Source organism: Carassius carassius, chromosome 18 (assembly GCF_963082965.1).
Source record: "Carassius carassius chromosome 18, fCarCar2.1, whole genome shotgun sequence".
NCBI lineage: Eukaryota > Metazoa > Chordata > Actinopteri > Cypriniformes > Cyprinidae > Carassius > Carassius carassius.
This window is the reverse complement of record NC_081772.1, coordinates 23,441,768-23,459,900: the sequence shown is the minus strand read 5'-3', so window position 1 is coordinate 23,459,900 and position 18,133 is coordinate 23,441,768. Positions and strand designations below refer to the sequence as shown.

At 37.0% G+C, this 18,133-nt stretch overlaps 18 non-coding genes across 18 annotated transcripts; all 18 read right to left on the bottom strand.

Moving 5' to 3' along the window:
- Positions 1-397: 397 nt before the first annotated feature.
- Positions 398-509, bottom strand: trnal-caa (transfer RNA leucine (anticodon CAA)). The gene is made up of 2 exons: positions 472-509; positions 398-443 (listed from the first exon to the last, which is right to left on the bottom strand). It is a non-coding gene; the product is annotated as a tRNA-Leu (tRNA).
- Positions 510-1,054: 545 nt separating this feature from the next.
- Positions 1,055-1,166, bottom strand: trnal-caa (transfer RNA leucine (anticodon CAA)). Its single transcript has 2 exons — positions 1,129-1,166; positions 1,055-1,100 (listed from the first exon to the last, which is right to left on the bottom strand). It is a non-coding gene; the product is annotated as a tRNA-Leu (tRNA).
- Positions 1,167-1,694: 528 nt separating this feature from the next.
- Positions 1,695-1,806, bottom strand: trnal-caa (transfer RNA leucine (anticodon CAA)). Its single transcript has 2 exons — positions 1,769-1,806; positions 1,695-1,740 (listed from the first exon to the last, which is right to left on the bottom strand). It is a non-coding gene; the product is annotated as a tRNA-Leu (tRNA).
- Positions 1,807-2,351: 545 nt separating this feature from the next.
- Positions 2,352-2,463, bottom strand: trnal-caa (transfer RNA leucine (anticodon CAA)). Its single transcript has 2 exons — positions 2,426-2,463; positions 2,352-2,397 (listed from the first exon to the last, which is right to left on the bottom strand). It is a non-coding gene; the product is annotated as a tRNA-Leu (tRNA).
- Positions 2,464-3,010: 547 nt separating this feature from the next.
- On the bottom strand, positions 3,011-3,122 carry trnal-caa (transfer RNA leucine (anticodon CAA)). Its single transcript has 2 exons — positions 3,085-3,122; positions 3,011-3,056 (listed from the first exon to the last, which is right to left on the bottom strand). It is a non-coding gene; the product is annotated as a tRNA-Leu (tRNA).
- A 522-nt stretch (positions 3,123-3,644) lies between these two features.
- On the bottom strand, positions 3,645-3,756 carry trnal-caa (transfer RNA leucine (anticodon CAA)). The gene is made up of 2 exons: positions 3,719-3,756; positions 3,645-3,690 (listed from the first exon to the last, which is right to left on the bottom strand). It is a non-coding gene; the product is annotated as a tRNA-Leu (tRNA).
- Positions 3,757-4,301: 545 nt separating this feature from the next.
- Positions 4,302-4,413, bottom strand: trnal-caa (transfer RNA leucine (anticodon CAA)). Its single transcript has 2 exons — positions 4,376-4,413; positions 4,302-4,347 (listed from the first exon to the last, which is right to left on the bottom strand). It is a non-coding gene; the product is annotated as a tRNA-Leu (tRNA).
- Positions 4,414-4,958: 545 nt separating this feature from the next.
- Positions 4,959-5,070, bottom strand: trnal-caa (transfer RNA leucine (anticodon CAA)). The gene is made up of 2 exons: positions 5,033-5,070; positions 4,959-5,004 (listed from the first exon to the last, which is right to left on the bottom strand). It is a non-coding gene; the product is annotated as a tRNA-Leu (tRNA).
- Positions 5,071-5,617: 547 nt separating this feature from the next.
- Positions 5,618-5,729, bottom strand: trnal-caa (transfer RNA leucine (anticodon CAA)). The gene is made up of 2 exons: positions 5,692-5,729; positions 5,618-5,663 (listed from the first exon to the last, which is right to left on the bottom strand). It is a non-coding gene; the product is annotated as a tRNA-Leu (tRNA).
- Positions 5,730-6,251: 522 nt separating this feature from the next.
- Positions 6,252-6,363, bottom strand: trnal-caa (transfer RNA leucine (anticodon CAA)). The gene is made up of 2 exons: positions 6,326-6,363; positions 6,252-6,297 (listed from the first exon to the last, which is right to left on the bottom strand). It is a non-coding gene; the product is annotated as a tRNA-Leu (tRNA).
- A 545-nt stretch (positions 6,364-6,908) lies between these two features.
- Positions 6,909-7,020, bottom strand: trnal-caa (transfer RNA leucine (anticodon CAA)). Its single transcript has 2 exons — positions 6,983-7,020; positions 6,909-6,954 (listed from the first exon to the last, which is right to left on the bottom strand). It is a non-coding gene; the product is annotated as a tRNA-Leu (tRNA).
- A 527-nt stretch (positions 7,021-7,547) lies between these two features.
- Positions 7,548-7,659, bottom strand: trnal-uaa (transfer RNA leucine (anticodon UAA)). Its single transcript has 2 exons — positions 7,622-7,659; positions 7,548-7,593 (listed from the first exon to the last, which is right to left on the bottom strand). It is a non-coding gene; the product is annotated as a tRNA-Leu (tRNA).
- A 527-nt stretch (positions 7,660-8,186) lies between these two features.
- trnal-caa (transfer RNA leucine (anticodon CAA)) lies at positions 8,187-8,298 on the bottom strand. The gene is made up of 2 exons: positions 8,261-8,298; positions 8,187-8,232 (listed from the first exon to the last, which is right to left on the bottom strand). It is a non-coding gene; the product is annotated as a tRNA-Leu (tRNA).
- Positions 8,299-8,820: 522 nt separating this feature from the next.
- trnal-uaa (transfer RNA leucine (anticodon UAA)) lies at positions 8,821-8,932 on the bottom strand. The gene is made up of 2 exons: positions 8,895-8,932; positions 8,821-8,866 (listed from the first exon to the last, which is right to left on the bottom strand). It is a non-coding gene; the product is annotated as a tRNA-Leu (tRNA).
- A 527-nt stretch (positions 8,933-9,459) lies between these two features.
- trnal-caa (transfer RNA leucine (anticodon CAA)) lies at positions 9,460-9,571 on the bottom strand. The gene is made up of 2 exons: positions 9,534-9,571; positions 9,460-9,505 (listed from the first exon to the last, which is right to left on the bottom strand). It is a non-coding gene; the product is annotated as a tRNA-Leu (tRNA).
- Positions 9,572-9,705: 134 nt separating this feature from the next.
- Positions 9,706-9,817, bottom strand: trnal-caa (transfer RNA leucine (anticodon CAA)). Its single transcript has 2 exons — positions 9,780-9,817; positions 9,706-9,751 (listed from the first exon to the last, which is right to left on the bottom strand). It is a non-coding gene; the product is annotated as a tRNA-Leu (tRNA).
- Positions 9,818-16,835: 7,018 nt separating this feature from the next.
- trnal-caa (transfer RNA leucine (anticodon CAA)) lies at positions 16,836-16,947 on the bottom strand. The gene is made up of 2 exons: positions 16,910-16,947; positions 16,836-16,881 (listed from the first exon to the last, which is right to left on the bottom strand). It is a non-coding gene; the product is annotated as a tRNA-Leu (tRNA).
- A 294-nt stretch (positions 16,948-17,241) lies between these two features.
- Positions 17,242-17,353, bottom strand: trnal-caa (transfer RNA leucine (anticodon CAA)). The gene is made up of 2 exons: positions 17,316-17,353; positions 17,242-17,287 (listed from the first exon to the last, which is right to left on the bottom strand). It is a non-coding gene; the product is annotated as a tRNA-Leu (tRNA).
- Between the last annotated feature and the right edge of the window lie 780 nt (positions 17,354-18,133).

The window sequence follows — 18,133 nt, the reverse complement described above, 5'->3', positions numbered from 1 at the left end:
TCTTAAAGAGTCTTTGTCAGAAGTCAGATTTGAACACCAGTCTACATTTGGAGACTAGAAAGGACAGTTTTATCACTAGAGTTGGTTAGAAGCAAGGAAACGTGTCCAAAATATAGCATTTACTCTCTAAACGTTGATTCCATGTCAGTTCACTTCAAAAGACCCATTGTCAGAAGTGGGATTTGAACCCTTGCCTCCATTTGGAGAACAGAAACCTCAGCAACTGAGAAGGGGGATGTGTCTTAAGTCTGGCACCTTAGACCACTCGGCCATCCTGACATATTCTACATGTTATTGAGGTGCAATTCTATCAGTGAAGTTGGTCAGATGGCAGAATAGAGTATGTAAATTATATTACTTCCATTTCTATTTGTAGTCTAGTCACTTCAAAAGACATTGTCAGAAGTGGGATTTGAACCCACGCCTCCATTTGGAGACCAGAAACCTCAGCAACTGAGAAGGGGGATGTGTCTTGAGTCTGGCGCCTTAGACCACTCGGCCATCCTGACATATTCTACATGTTATTGAGGTGCAATTCTATCAGTGAAGTTGGTCAGTTGGCAAAATAGAGTATGTAAATTATATTATTTATTGTCTCATAATTACTTCCATTTCTATTTGTAGTCTAGTCAATTCAAAAGAGCATTTGTCAGAAGTGTGAGTAGATCCCACACCTCCATTGGGGAAGCAGAAAACTCACCAACTGAGAAGGGTGAAAATTCTTGAGTTTGGCGCCCTTTAGCACTCTGCCTTTTTGACATATTCACTCAAATAATTGAAGTGCAATTCTAACAGTGAAGTTGGTCAGATGGCAAAATAAAGGATCCAAACATATATATTTTTGATTGTCTCATAATTAGTTACAATTATATTTCTAGTCTTCTCACTCTTAAAGAGTCTTTGTCAGAAGTCAGATTTAAACACCAGTCTACATTTGGAGGCTAGAAAGGACAGTTTTATCACTAGAGTTGGTTAGAAGCAAACAAAAGTGTCCAAAATATAGCATTTACTCTCTAAACGTTGATTCCAAGTCAGTTCACTTCAAAAGACCCATTGTCAGAAGTGGGATTTGAACCCACGCCTCCATTTGGAGACCAGAAACCTCAGCAACTGAGAAGGGGGATGTGTCTTGAGTCTGGCGCCTTAGACCACTCGGCCATCCTGACATATTTTACAAGTTATTGAGGTGCAATTCTATCAGTGAAGTTGGTCAGATGGCAGAATAGAGTATGTAAATTATATTACTTCCATTTCTATTTGTAGTCTAGTCAATTCAAAAGAGCATTTGTCAGAAGTGTGAGTAGATCCCACACCTCCATTGTTACAGCAGAAAACTCAGCAACTGAGAAGGGTGAAAATTCTTGAGTTTGGCGCCCTTTAGCACTTTGCCTTTTTGACATATTCAATCAAATAATTGAAGTGCAATTCTAACAGTGAAGTTGGTCAGATGGCATAATAAAGGATCCAAACATATATATTTTTGATTGTCTCATAATTAGTAACAATTATATTTCTAGTCTTCTCACTCTTAAAGAGTCTTTGTCAGAAGTCAGATTTGAACACCAGTCTACATTTGGAGGCTAGAAAGGACAGTTTTATCACTAGAGTTGGGTTAGAAGCAAAGAAAAGTGTCCAAAATATAGCATTTACTCTCTAAACGTTGATTCCAAGTCAGTTCACTTCAAAAGACCCATTGTCAGAAGTGGGATTTGAACCCACGCCTCCATTTGGAGACCAGAAACCTCAGCAACTGAGAAGGGGGATGTGTCTTGAGTCTGGCGCCTTAGACCACTCGGCCATCCTGACATATTCTACATGTTATTGAGGTGCAATTCTATCAGTGAAGTTGGTCAGATGGCAAAATAGAGTATGTAAATTATATTATTTATTGTCTCATAATTAATTCCATTTCTATTTGTAGTCTAGTCAATTCAAAAGAGCATTTGTCAGAAGTGTGAGTAGATCCCACACCTCCATTGGGGAAGCAGAAAACTCAGCAACTGAGAAGGGTGAAAATTCTTGAGTTTGGCGCCCTTTAGCACTCTGCCTTTTTGACATATTCACTCAAATAATTGAAGTGCAATTCTAACAGTGAAGTTGGTCAGATGGCAAAATAAAGGATCCAAACATATATATTTTTGATTGTCTCATAATTAGTTACAATTATATTTCTAGTCTTCTCACTCTTAAAGAGTCTTTGTCAGAAGTAAGATTTAAACACCAGTCTACATTTGGAGGCTAGAAAGGACAGTTTTATCACTAGAGTTGGTTAGAAGCAAACAAAAGTGTCCAAAATATAGCATTTACTCTCTAAACGTTGATTCCAAGTCAGTTCACTTCAAAAGACCCATTGTCAGAAGTGGGATTTGAACCCACACCTCCATTTGGAGACCGGAAACCTCAGCAACTGAGAAGGGGGATGTGTCTTGTGTCTGGCGCCTTAGACCACTCGGCCATCCTGACATATTCTACATGTTATTGAGGTGCAATTCTATCAGTGAAGTTGGTCAGATGGCAAAATAGAGTATGTAAATTATATTATTTATTGTCTCATAATTACTTCCATTTCTATTTGTAGTCTAGTCAATTCAAAAGAGCATTTGTCAGAAGTGTGAGTAGATCCCACACCTCCATTGGGGAAGCAGAAAACTCAGCAAAACTGAGAAGGGTGAAAATTCTTGAGTTTGGCGCCCTTTAGCACTCTGCCTTTTTGACATATTCACTCAAATAATTGAAGTGCAATTCTAACAGTGAAGTTGGTCAGATGGCAAAATAAAGGATCCAAACATATATATTTTTGATTGTCTCATAATTAGTTACAATTATATTTCTAGTCTTCTCACTCTTAAAGAGTCTTTGTCAGAAGTAAGATTTAAACACCAGTCTACATTTGGAGGCTATAAAGGACAGTTTTATCACTAGAGTTGGTTAGAAGCAAAGAAAAGTGTCCAAAATATAGCATTTACTCTCTAAACGTTGATTCCAAGTCAGTTCACTTCAAAAGACCCATTGTCAGAAGTGGGATTTGAACCCACGCCTCCATTTGGAGACCAGAAACCTCAGCAACTGAGAAGGGGGATGTGTCTTGAGTCTGGCGCCTTAGACCACTCGGCCATCCTGACATATTCTACATGTTATTGAGGTGCAATTCTATCAGTGAAGTTGGTCAGATGGCAGAGTATGTAAATTATATTACTTCCATTTCTATTTGTAGTCTAGTTAATTCAAAAGAGCATTTGTCAGAAGTGTGAGTAGATCCCACACCTCCATTGGGGAAGCAGAAAACTCAGCAACTGTGAAGGGTGAAAATTCTTGAGTTTGGCGCCCTTTAGCACTTTGCCTTTTTGACATATTCAATCAAATAATTGAAGTGCAATTCTAACAGTGAAGTTGGTCAGATGGCATAATAAAGGATCCAAACATATATATTTTTGATTGTCTCATAATTAGTTACAATTATATTTCTAGTCTTCTCACTCTTAAAGAGTCTTTGTCAGAAGTCAGATTTGAACACCAGTCTACATTTGGAGACTAGAAAGGACAGTTTTATCACTAGAGTTGGTTAGAAGCAAGGAAAAGTGTCCAAAATATAGCATTTACTCTCTAAACGTTGATTCCAAGTCAGTTCACTTCAAAAGACCCATTGTCAGAAGTGGGATTTGAACCCACGCCTCCATTTGGAGACCAGACACCTCAGCAACTGAGAAGGGGGATGAGTCTTGAGTCTGGCGCCTTAGACCACTCGGCCATCCTGACATATTCTGCATGTTATTGAGGTGCAATTCTATCAGTGAAGTTGGTCAGATGGCAAAATAGAGTATGTAAATTATATTATTTATTGTCTCATAATTACTTCCATTTCTATTTGTAGTCTAGTTAATTCAAAAGAGCATTTGTCAGAAGTGTGTGTAGATCCCACACCTCCATTGTTACAGCAGAAAACTCAGCAACTGAGAAGGGTGAAAATTCTTGAGTTTGGCGCCCTTTAGCACTCTGCCTTTTTGACATATTCACTCAAATAATTGAAGTGCAATTCTAACAGTGAAGTTGGTCAGATGGCAAAATAAAGGATCCAAACATATATATTTTTGATTGTCTCATAATTAGTTACAATTATATTTCTAGTCTTCTCACTCTTAAAGAGTCTTTGTCAGAAGTCAGATTTAAACACCAGTCTACATTTGGAGGCTAGAAAGGACAGTTTTATCACTAGAGTTGGTTAGAAGCAAACAAAAGTGTCCAAAATATAGCATTTACTCTCTAAACGTTGATTCCAAGTCAGTTCACTTCAAAAGACCCATTGTCAGAAGTGGGATTTGAACCCACGCCTCCATTTGGAGACCAGAAACCTCAGCAACTGAGAAGGGGGATGTGTCTTGAGTCTGGCGCCTTAGACCACTCGGCCATCCTGACATATTCTACATGTTATTGAGGTGCAATTCTATCAGTAAAGTTGGTCAGATGGCAAAATAGAGTATGTAAATTATATTATTTATTGTCTCATAATTAATTCCATTTCTATTTGTAGTCTAGTCAATTCAAAAGAGCATTTGTCAGAAGTGTGAGTAGATCCCACACCTCCATTGGGGAAGCAGAAAACTCAGCAACTGAGAAGGGTGAAAATTCTTGAGTTTGGCGCCCTTTAGCACTCTGCCTTTTTGACATATTCACTCAAATAATTGAAGTGCAATTCTAACAGTGAAGTTGGTCAGATGGCAAAATAAAGGATCCAAACATATATATTTTTGATTGTCTCATAATTAGTTACAATTATATTTCTAGTCTTCTCACTCTTAAAGAGTCTTTGTCAGAAGTAAGATTTAAACACCAGTCTACATTTGGAGGCTAGAAAGGACAGTTTTATCACTAGAGTTGGTTAGAAGCAAACAAAAGTGTCCAAAATATAGCATTTACTCTCTAAACGTTGATTCCAAGTCAGTTCACTTCAAAAGACCCATTGTCAGAAGTGGGATTTGAACCCACACCTCCATTTGGAGACCGGAAACCTCAGCAACTGAGAAGGGGGATGTGTCTTGTGTCTGGCGCCTTAGACCACTCGGCCATCCTGACATATTCTACATGTTATTGAGGTGCAATTCTATCAGTGAAGTTGGTCAGATGGCAAAATAGAGTATGTAAATTATATTATTTATTGTCTCATAATTACTTCCATTTCTATTTGTAGTCTAGTCAATTCAAAAGAGCATTTGTCAGAAGTGTGAGTAGATCCCACACCTCCATTGGGGAAGCAGAAAACTCAGCAAAACTGAGAAGGGTGAAAATTCTTGAGTTTGGCGCCCTTTAGCACTCTGCCTTTTTGACATATTCACTCAAATAATTGAAGTGCAATTCTAACAGTGAAGTTGGTCAGATGGCAAAATAAAGGATCCAAACATATATATTTTTGATTGTCTCATAATTAGTTACAATTATATTTCTAGTCTTCTCACTCTTAAAGAGTCTTTGTCAGAAGTAAGATTTAAACACCAGTCTACATTTGGAGGCTATAAAGGACAGTTTTATCACTAGAGTTGGTTAGAAGCAAAGAAAAGTGTCCAAAATATAGCATTTACTCTCTAAACGTTGATTCCAAGTCAGTTCACTTCAAAAGACCCATTGTCAGAAGTTGGATTTGAACCCACGCCTCCATTTGGAGACCAGAAACCTCAGCAACTGAGAAGGGGGATGTGTCTTGAGTCTGGCGCCTTAGACCACTCGGCCATCCTGACATATTCTACATGTTATTGAGGTGCAATTCTATCAGTGAAGTTGGTCAGATGGCAGAGTATGTAAATTATATTACTTCCATTTCTATTTGTAGTCTAGTTAATTCAAAAGAGCATTTGTCAGAAGTGTGAGTAGATCCCACACCTCCATTGGGGAAGCAGAAAACTCAGCAACTGAGAAGGGTGAAAATTCTTGAGTTTGGCGCCCTTTAGCACTTTGCCTTTTTGACATATTCAATCAAATAATTGAAGTGCAATTCTAACAGTGAAGTTGGTCAGATGGCATAATAAAGGATCCAAACATATATATTTTTGATTGTCTCATAATTAGTTACAATTATATTTCTAGTCTTCTCACTCTTAAAGAGTCTTTGTCAGAAGTCAGATTTGAACACCAGTCTACATTTGGAGACTAGAAAGGACAGTTTTATCACTAGAGTTGGTTAGAAGCAAGGAAAAGTGTCCAAAATATAGCATTTACTCTCTAAACGTTGATTCCAAGTCAGTTCACTTCAAAAGACCCATTGTCAGAAGTGGGATTTGAACCCACGCCTCCATTTGGAGACCAGACACCTCAGCAACTGAGAAGGGGGATGAGTCTTGAGTCTGGCGCCTTAGACCACTCGGCCATCCTGACATATTCTGCATGTTATTGAGGTGCAATTCTATCAGTGAAGTTGGTCAGATGGCAAAATAGAGTATGTAAATTATATTATTTATTGTCTCATAATTACTTCCATTTCTATTTGTAGTCTAGTCAATTCAAAAGAGCATTTGTCAGAAGTGTGTGTAGATCCCACACCTCCATTGGGGAAGCAGAAAACTCAGCAACTGAGAAGGGTGAAAATTCTTGAGTTTGGCGCCCTTTAGCACTCTGCCTTTTTGACATATTCACTCAAATAATTGAAGTGCAATTCTAACAGTGAAGTTGGTCAGATGGCAAAATAAAGGATCCAAACATATATATTTTTGATTGTCTCATAATTAGTTACAATTATATTTCTAGTCTTCTCACTCTTAAAGAGTCTTTGTCAGAAGTCAGATTTAAACACCAGTCTACATTTGGAGGCTAGAAAGGACAGTTTTATCACTAGAGTTGGTTAGAAGCAAACAAAAGTGTCCAAAATATAGCATTTACTCTCTAAACGTTGATTCCAAGTCAGTTCACTTCAAAAGACCCATTGTCAGAAGTGGGATTTGAACCCACGCCTCCATTTGGAGACCAGAAACCTCAGCAACTGAGAAGGGGGATGTGTCTTGAGTCTGGCGCCTTAGACCACTCGGCCATCCTGACATATTTCACAAGTTATTGAGGTGCAATTCTATCAGTGTCGTTGGTCAGATGGCAGAATAGAGTATGTAAATTATATTACTTCCATTTCTATTTGTAGTCTAGTCAATTCAAAAGAGCATTTGTCAGAAGTGTGAGTAGATCCCACACCTCCATTGGGGAAGCAGAAAACTCAGCAACTGAGAAGGGTGAAAATTCTTGAGTTTGGCGCCCTTTAGCACTTTGCCTTTTTGACATATTCACTCAAATAATTGAAGTGCAATTCTAACAGTGAAGTTGGTCAGATGGCAAAATAAGGGATCCAAACATATATATTTTTGATTGTCTCATAATTAGTTACAGTTATATTTCTAGTCTTCTCACTCTTAAAGAGTCTTTGTCAGAAGTCAGATTTGAACACCAGTCTACATTTGGAGACTAGAAAGGACAGTTTTATCACTAGAGTTGGTTAGAAGCAAGGAAACGTGTCCAAAATATAGCATTTACTCTCTAAACGTTAATTCCAAGTCAGTTCACTTCAAAAGACCCATTGTCAGAAGTGGGATTTGAACCCTCGCCTCCATTTGGAGAACAGAAACCTCAGCAACTGAGAAGGGGGATGTGTCTTAAGTCTGGCGCCTTAGACCACTCGGCCATCCTGACATATTCTACATGTTATTGAGGTGCAATTCTATCAGTGAAGTTGGTCAGATGGCAGAATAGAGTATGTAAATTATATTACTTCCATTTCTATTTGTAGTCTAGTTAATTCAAAAGAACATTTGTCAGAAGTGTGAGTAGATCCCACACCTCCATTGGGGAAGCAGAAAACTCAGCAACTGAGAAGGGTGAAAATTCTTGAGTTTGGCGCCCTTTAGCACTCTGCCTTTTTGACATATTCACTCAAATAATTGAAGTGCATTTCTAACAGTGAAGTTGGTCAGATGGCAAAATAAGGGATCCAAACATATATATTTTTGATTGTCTCATAATTAGTTACAGTTATATTTCTAGTCTTCTCACTCTTAAAGAGTCTTTGTCAGAAGTCAGATTTGAACACAAGTCTACATTTGGAGACTAGAAAGGACAGTTTTATCACTAGAGTTGGTTAGAAGCAAGGAAAAGTGTCCAAAATATAGCATTTACTCTCTAAACGTTGATTCCAAGTCAGTTCACTTCAAAAGACCCATTGTCAGAAGTGGGATTTGAACCCACGCCTCCATTTGGAGACCAGAAACCTCAGCAACTGAGAAGGGGGACGCGTCTTGAGTCTGGCGCCTTAGACCACTCGGCCATCCTGACATATTCTACATGTTATTGAGGTGCAATTCTATCAGTGAAGTTGGTCAGATGGCAGAGTATGTAAATTATATTACTTCCATTTCTATTTGTAGTCTAGTTAATTCAAAAGAACATTTGTCAGAAGTGTGAGTAGATCCCACACCTCCATTGGGGAAGCAGAAAACTCAGCAACTGAGAAGGGTGAAAATTCTTGAGTTTGGCGCCCTTTAGCACTCTGCCTTTTTGACATATTCACTCAAATAATTGAAGTGCATTTCTAACAGTGAAGTTGGTCAGATGGCAAAATAAGGGATCCAAACATATATATTTTTGATTGTCTCATAATTAGTTACAGTTATATTTCTAGTCTTCTCACTCTTAAAGAGTCTTTGTCAGAAGTCAGATTTGAACACCAGTCTACATTTGGAGACTAGAAAGGACAGTTTTATCACTAGAGTTGGTTAGAAGCAAGGAAAAGTGTCCAAAATATAGCATTTACTCTCTAAACGTTGATTCCAAGTCAGTTCACTTCAAAAGACCCATTGTCAGAAGTGGGATTTGAACCCTCGCCTCCATTTGGAGAACAGAAACCTCAGCAACTGAGAAGGGGGATGTGTCTTAAGTCTGGCGCCTTAGACCACTCGGCCATCCTGACATATTCTACATGTTATTGAGGTGCAATTCTATCAGTGAAGTTGGTCAGATGGCAGAATAGAGTATGTAAATTATATTACTTCCATTTCTATTTGTAGTCTAGTTAATTCAAAAGAACATTTGTCAGAAGTGTGAGTAGATCCCACACCTCCATTGGGGAAGCAGAAAACTCAGCAACTGAGAAGGGTGAAAATTCTTGAGTTTGGCGCCCTTTAGCACTCTGCCTTTTTGACATATTCACTCAAATAATTGAAGTGCATTTCTAACAGTGAAGTTGGTCAGATGGCAAAATAAGGGATCCAAACATATATATTTTTGATTGTCTCATAATTAGTTACAGTTATATTTCTAGTCTTCTCACTCTTAAAGAGTCTTTGTCAGAAGTCAGATTTGAACACCAGTCTACATTTGGAGACTAGAAAGGACAGTTTTATCACTAGAGTTGGTTAGAAGCAAGTAAAAGTGTCCAAAATATAGCATTTACTCTCTAAACGTTGATTCCAAGTCAGTTCACTTCAAAAGACCCATTGTCAGAAGTGGGATTTGAACCCACGCCTCCATTTGGAGACCAGAAACCTCAGCAACTGAGAAGGGGGATGCGTCTTGAGTCTGGCGCCTTAGACCACTCGGCCATCCTGACATATTCTACATGTTATTGAGGTGCAATTCTATCAGTGAAGTTGGTCAGATGGCAAAATAGAGTATGTAAATTATATTATTGTCTCATAATTACTTCCATTTCTATTTGTAGTCTAGTCACTTCAAAAGACCCATTGTCAGAAGTGGGATTTGAACCCACGCCTCCATTTGGAGACCAGAAACCTCAGCAACTGAGAAGGGGGATGTGTCTTGAGTCTGGCGCCTTAGACCACTCGGCCATCCTGACATATTCTACATGTTATTGAGGTGCAATTCTATCAGTGAAGTTGGTCAGTTGGCAAAATAGAGTATGTAAATTATATTATTTATTGTCTCATAATTACTTCCATTTCTATTTGTAGTCTAGTCAATTCAAAAGAGCATTTGTCAGAAGTGTGAGTAGATCCCACACCTCCATTGGGGAAGCAGAAAACTCAGCAACTGAGAAGGGTGAAAATTCTTGAGTTTGGCGCCCTTTAGCACTCTGCTTTTTTGACATATTCACTCAAATAATTGAAGTGCAATTCTAACAGTGAAGTTGGTCAGATGGCAAAATAAAGGATCCAAACATATATATTTTTGATTGTCTCATAATTAGTTACAATTATATTTCTAGTCTTCTCACTCTTAAAGAGTCTTTGTCAGAAGTCAGATTTAAACACCAGTCTACATTTGGAGGCTAGAAAGGACAGTTTTATCACTATAGTTGGTTAGAAGCAAACAAAAGTGTCCAAAATATAGCATTTACTCTCTAAACGTTGATTCCAAGTCAGTTCACTTCAAAAGACCCATTGTCAGAAGTGGGATTTGAACCCACGCCTCCATTTGGAGACCAGAAACCTCAGCAACTGAGAAGGGGGATGTGTCTTGAGTTTTTTTTTTTTTTTTTTTTTTTTTTTTTTAAAAGCTTACAGCACCTGGTATTCCCAGGCGGTCTCCCATCCAAGTACTAACCAGGCCCAAACCTGCTTAGCTTCCGAGATCAGACGAGATCGGGCATAGCCTTTTTTTTTTTTTTTTTTTTTTTTTTATTAAGAAATTTCAATCAATAAAATACAATAGATTAAACGCAATCAACAGAAAATACAGAACATTGCCTTTACACATCCCTACATTACACATCTTTCCTTTACATAGATAATTTAAAAATCTCCTTCACTTCCTGGCAGCTTCCACATTAAATCATTTAAAACACAATAAACTTTTGGGGTAAAAACATCATAAAAAGAGTCTAACATATTTACACCTTTAAAGTACACATACAGTCTTTCAGTATATAATTCTGTTTTTCTTTTAAACATCCTCCAAACATCCAACACAATTTTTTCCTTTTTAGCCACAGTTCTTCTGTCCCATATTGCACTTTTCATTAGCATTACACACAGATTAATGAAACTTTTGTTTTGAAACTTTTTTTCCCAACCAAACATCACAACTCTGTTCCATTCCATTACATTTTCATCCCACTCCTCAGTCACATCTTTAATTAAACATTTACATTTCCTTAAAAAGTCCTCTAGCTCTCTACAATGTAAAAACATATGTAAAATCCCCTCTTCCTCTTCCTGGCACACTTTACACAGAGCATTTTCTTCCATTCCTATTTTATTTAAAATAACATCAGTAAAAACCACTTTATGCCTTATAAAATACTCCAAACATTCCAATTTTGTTTCCACACATTTCCCCGTCATGTTTCTCCATATACACTCTTTTTTTAAATCTTTGAATTTCTGCACCCAGTAACCATTTGCAATCGGCTCTTTAAAAACATCATCTCTAAAAGCACAATAAATCATTTTCACAGTACATTCCTTAAAATCATACAGTTTTCCCCCTAATTTCACATGAATACATTTCTCTTTTGGCTCTCCTTCCATACTTTCTATTCTTTTTATCCACTCTTTAGGTATTGCATTTTTAATGATTTCATATTTATTTTTTATTACTTGTTCACTGTAATCCTCTTTTGCCTCCTCCATTGCATCTACAATAAATTGTGTTGGTAAAAACCCTTCTTTAAATTCATACAAAACATCTCTCACTCTTGTTATCCCCACTTCCATCCATTTCTTTAAAAAAATTCCTTTGTCTTGTTTTAAAATGTTTTGGTTTAAAAACAGAGGTTGATTTAAAATGTTTTCTCTCCCATGTGGATCATACTCAAGTCTATCTAAAAATTTTCCCCAGGCACTAAACATTTCCCTATAAAACTCTGGTAAGCACTCTGTCATCCAATTCTTTGTTTTCATCCATAAAATCCCATCCCCCATGTTAAAATCCCCACATTTGTTTAAAAAATATTCCATTGTTTTTTTCCATGCAGTTTTGTGACCATCATCTAGATATTTTTTTACTATTTTAATTCTTAAGCTATTTTTTCTCTGTTCAACATCAATTAATCCCATCCCTCCTTTCCCTATTTCTCCTATTAATGTACTATATGCAATTCTTGACGGTTTACTATTCCATAAAAAATCTAAAAAACATTTTTTCAACCTTGTCTCCACCCACATTGGCATAGCAGTCACATATAAAACATACCACAACTTTGACACCATTAACACATTTAAAATTAAAACCTTCCCTTTTAAACTTAATGTCCTCAATTTCCAAAAATTTAACCTTCTTTCAATACCTCCTACTATTTCTTCCCACATTTTTTCTTTAACATTCCTTTCTTCTTTTCCCATTAGAACACCTAAAATCCTTATTTCTTTTGTTTCTTTAAAATGAAAATACTCTGTTAAAACAGTCACTCCTCCAAATCTCATATATATAGTTTTTTCTTCATTTATCTTACCTCCTGATCCCCTACAAAACATCTGTACTACTTCCATTACTTTATTAACACTCTCTATATCTTTAACTATTATTGTCGTATCATCTGCATATTGAAATATTTTTTCATTTCCCCCACTTCCTTCAATGTTTATCCCTCTTATGTCTTCGTCTATTTTAATAGCTAATCCCAATGGTTCTGCAACTAAAGAATATAAAAGCGCTGATAATGGACATCCTTGTCTTATTGATCTAGTAATTTTAAAACATTCAGTTAAAAAACCATTACACTGTATTCTTGTTATTGCTCCCCTATATAAAATTGTAATCCACTTGATAAAATTTTCCCCAAACCCGTACCTTCTTAAAATTCCAAATAAATATTCATGCTCCACTCTATCAAAAGCCTTTTCGAAATCCAAACTAATAACATATCCTTTTTTGTTTTTTTCTTTCATATATCTTATTCTATCTATTATACTTAAAGTTGTGTCCGCTATATCTTTCCCTTTAACTCCATACACTTGATTTGTTTCAATTATGGTTGGCATTACCTCTTTCAATCTGTTGGCTAAAACTTTTGTTAAAATTTTCAGATCTGTATTCAACATTGTAATTGGTCTATAATTTTTTAAGTCTACTTTATCTCCTTTTCTTTTATATATCAACTTTAATAATCCCATCCCCATTCTCTGATTCATTTCTTCTTTTTTAAAGATCTCTTCATATACTTCTTTTAAAATACTGGTTAAAAAATCTTTAAAAACAATATAAAATTCACTCCCCAAACCATCTATACCTGGACTTTTATTTTTGTTTAATTCACTTATTGCTCTTTTTATCTCTTCTTCTCTTATCTCTTCATCACACTCTTTTTTGTCTACTTCTCCTACTGTTGTTTTTATTTGCTTAAGTAACTCCAATTTCTCTTCTTCCTTCAACCCCTCAGTACTAAACAGGTTCTCATAATATGCTTTTACTTCTTTTAATATTTCCTCATTTGTTTCCACCACTACACCATTTTTTCCTCTTATTTCTTTAATCATTCCAGCTTTCCCTCGTATTTTTTCTAGATCAAAGAAAAATTTTGTACATTTTTCTCCCTCCACAGTATATTTAGCTTTACTTCTTAGTCTTGCTCCTTCATATTTTTTCTCTTCCATTTCTTTCAATATTCCCTCCAATTCTTTTATTTTTTGTATATCTTTCCCATTCTCATTTAATTCCTTTTCCAATTTTTCTCTTATTTCTCTCTCCTTCTTCCTCTTACATATCTGTATTAATTTGCAATACTTTATTGTGAATTTTTTAACTAAATATTTAACATTTTCCCACCATATCCTTTTATCTTCACTGTACATTTCATTCTCCTTTTCTTTTTCAATAATTTCTTTAATACTTAAAACATACTCCTCATTCTTCAAAACCTCTACATTTAACACCCATACACCCGGCCCTCTTTTCACTGAACTCCAGTCTACTTGCAAAAAAATTGGTTTATGGTCACTTAAGCTTGATTCTTCATATTTAATGTTACCGATATATCCTTCAATGTTCCTTGTACACAAAATAAAATCAATCCTTGTCTTACACATAAAATTCCCTACTAATTGCCTCCTTGAATATTCTTTCTTTTTTTCATTTCTTTCTCTCCATACATCAATCATATTATTTTCTTCCATTAATAGTTTCAGTTCTTTTCTTCCTTTATCATTTTTAAAAACCATTCCCTCACCCATTTCTAATTTACTGAAAACGGTATTAAAATCACCCATCATAATAACTTCTTTATGCTTTTTTAAAAAATCTCTTAATACATTAAAATATTCCTTCTTTTCATTCTCTACAGTCGGTGCATGAATATTAACTACAATAACTTTTTTCTCCTCATACTCCATTTCAACCGCAATACATTTCCCATCTACGTCATTATATATTGTTTTACATGATACCCCACAGTTTTCTTTTATTAAAATCGCAACTCCTCTTCCAAGCCTCCCATCACCATTGTTATATAAAATCTCTCCGCTCCACCTTTTCCTTATTTCAGTCATGTACTCTTCCCTCCAGTTAGTTTCTTGTAATAAAATCACATCCTCTCCTTTACACATTTCTTTCACCTTTTCAAATTTACCCATGTCCATCAATCCCCTTGCATTAAAAGTAACACAACTTAAAACCATTAAAATAAATAAAAATAAATACATAAAAACCATTATTTTCCATCTTCTCCCTCCAGCCCTCTTAACACTTCATATCTGTTTACACTTTTTACTCGGCCCCTTGTCATTAACTTTTTTCTTGCATTTTCCACATTTGGTTTTACCTTTAATGTTCTTCTTCTACTTTGTCCTCTCTCCCCTCTGTCTTTTCCCATGTTGTCCATCCTTGTTTCTTCTTCACTGTCCATTTCTTTGTTTTGATCATACATTCCCTGTTCATCCCTCTCCACATTATCCAAAAGATTTTTAAAACTGTCAGATATTTCCATTTCTGTCCATTGGGTATTCTGTTCTGCTGTTTGTTCCTCATCCATATCATTCTTTTTTCCTTCTTCTTCTTCCTCTTGGTTTCCTGTTCCTCCTTCTGTTTCCTTTTGTGATAATCCTTCATCCCCTTGTCCTTCATCAATATCTCCTTCCTCTTCAGTGTTTCCTTCATGCACCTGTCCGTCCACCCGATGCTCCAGACCTCCTTCCTCTCCCTCCATCCAACACTCACACTTGTTTAAAATCTTTTGACACTCCGGGCATCTGACCGCATTGCAATCCCTTGCGAAATGTCCCCTTTCCTCGCACTTGTGACACTTAAATTCAGGGCATTCTTTGAGCAGATGATCCGGGCTCATGCACAGCTTACAGGTCTTCACCTGGTGGCTGTGCATCACCCTAAAGTACTGCGGCCCTTCTGCTGTTTCCAGCTTTGTGCTGTAGGGCAATGATGCCACCTCCTTGGGGAATCTCACTTTTAAAAACCTTGTTCCATCCTCTATTTCAGTGCCCGGGTAGCATCTTCTTTTTAATTTTGAAATGGGATTAACTCCCCATCCCTCCAATTTTCTAAAAATGTCTTTATCATCAAGGTAGACGGGCAGGTGCATGAAGGAAACAACATAATCTCTATTTTGCAGTTTCTTTATCTCACAGTTAACTCCTTTAATTAACAATCCCTCAGTCAGTTCATCACATGTTTCTTCTTTCTCCATTGTCAGTTCATATTCCTTTCCTTGTCTTGGCCTTAGTGCTAAAATTTTACCATATCCACATTTTTCCGTCACCGCTTTAATAATATCCACAGCTCTCACCTCATTTACGTTCTCGACATTCACAATCACAGTTGCCTCCTTTAAGTATTTCCTTTCACCAATTTTATCTCTTGCATCTTGTTTTTTACCGTGTCCTGCTCGTTGTCGATACTCCACTCCAGGATCATTTGCCATGCGTGTCTCTCCAGCCAGTCCAGGGTCATTTGCCATACGTGTCTCTCCAAGCAGTCCAGTGTCGTTTGCCATACGTGTCTCTCCAGCCAGTCCAGTTTCGTTTGCCATACGTGTCTCTCCAGCCATTCCAGTGTCGTTTGCCATGCGTGTCTCTCCAGCCAGTCCAGTGTTGTTTGCCAATAATCCGTCCATTGTACAAAAATCAAACAAAAAATTAACCACCCTCCAGCCAGCAAGATGCTGCTGTTAGGTGGTTTAAAACAGAAAAAACAAAAAAAATAAACTAAAGTCCAAAAACAACTCACAAAACAAACACTGACAGAAAAATCAAAATGGAGGAGAGCCTTCCTCTCCCAACTGCAGCCAACACTTCCTGTAGCTCTCTAGCGCCCTCAGGTTGGGATTTGAACCCATGCCTCCATTTGGAGACCAGAAACCTCAGCAACTGAGAAGGGGATGTGTCTTGAGTCTTGCGCCTTAGACCACTCGGCCATCCTGACATATTCTACATGTTATTGAGGTGCAATTCTATCAGTGAAGTTGGTCAGTTGGCAAAATAGAGTATGTAAATTATATTATTTATTGTCTCATAATTACTTCCATTTCTATTTGTAGTCTAGTCAATTCAAAAGAGCATTTGTCAGAAGTGTGAGTAGATCCCACACCTCCATTGGGGAAGCAGAAAACTCAGCAACTGAGAAGGGTGAAAATTCTTGAGTTTGGCGCCCTTTAGCACTCTGCCTTTTTGACATATTCACTCAAATAATTGAAGTGCAATTCTAACAGTGAAGTTGGTCAGATAGCAAAATAAAGGATCCAAACATATATATTTTTGATTGTCTCATAATTAGTTACAATTATATTTCTAGTCTTCTAACTCTTAAAGAGTCTTTGTCAGAAGTCAGATCTGAACACCAGTCTACATTTGGAGGCTAGAAAGGACCGTTTTATCACTAGAGTTGGTTAGAGGCAAAGAAAAGTGTCCAAAATATAGCATTTACCCTCTAAGCGTTGATTCCAAGTCAGTTCACTTCAAAAGACCCATTGTCAGAAGTGGGATTTGAACCCACGCCTCCATTTGGAGACCAGAAACCTCAGCAACTGAGAAGGGGGATGTGTCTTGAGTCTGGCGCCTTAGACCACTCGGCCATCCTGTCATATTTCACAAGTTATTGAGGTGCAATTCTATCAGTGACGTCGGTCAGATGGCAAAATAAGGGATCCAAACATATATATTTTTGATTGTCTCATAATTAGTTACAGTTATATTTCTAGTCTTCTCACTCTTAAAGAGTCTTTGTCAGAAGTCAGATTTGAACACCAGTCTACATTTGGAGACTAGAAAGGACAGTTTTATCACTAGAGTTGGTTAGAAGCAAGGAAAAGTGTCCAAAATATAGTATTTACTCTCTAAACGTTGATTCCAAGTCAGTTCACTTCAAAAGACCCATTGTCAGAAGTGGGATTTGAACCCACGCCTCCATTTGGAGACCAGAAACCTCAGCAACTGAGAAGGGGGATGTGTCTTGAGTCTGGCGCCTTAGACCACTCGGCCATCCTGACATATTCTACATGTTATTGAGGTGCAATTCTATCAGTGAAGTTGGTCAGTTGGCAAAATAGAGTATGTAAATTATATTATTTATTGTCTCATAATTACTTCCATTTCTATTTGTAGTCTAGTCAATTCAAAAGAGCATTTGTCAGAAGTGTGAGTAGATCCCCCACCTCCATTGGGGAAGCAGAAAACTCAGCAACTGAGAAGGGTGAAAATTCTTGAGTTTGGCGCCCTTTAGCACTCTGCCTTTTTGACATATTCACTCAAATAATTGAAGTGCAATTCTAACAGTGAAGTTGGTCAGATGGCAAAATAAAGGATCCAAACATATATATTTTTGATTGTCTCATAATTAGTTACAATTATATTTCTAGTCTTCTCACTCTTAAAGAGTCTTTGTCAGAAGTCAGATTTAAACACCAGTCTACATTTGGAGGCTAGAAAGGACAGTTTTATCACTAGAGTTGGTTAGAAGCAAACAAAAGTGTCCAAAATATAGCATTTACTCTCTAAACGTTGATTCCAAGTCAGTTCACTTCAAAAGACCCATTGTCAGAAGTGGGATTTGAACCCATGCTTCCATTTGGAGACCAGAAACCTCAGCAACTGAGAAGGGGGATGTGTCTTGGGTCTGGCGCATTAGACCACTCGGCCATCCTGACATATTCTACATGTTATTGAGGTGCAATTCTATCAGTGAAGTTGGTCAGTTGGCAAAATAGAGTATGTAAATTATATTATTTATTGTCTCATAATTACTTCCATTTCTATTTGTAGTCTAGTCA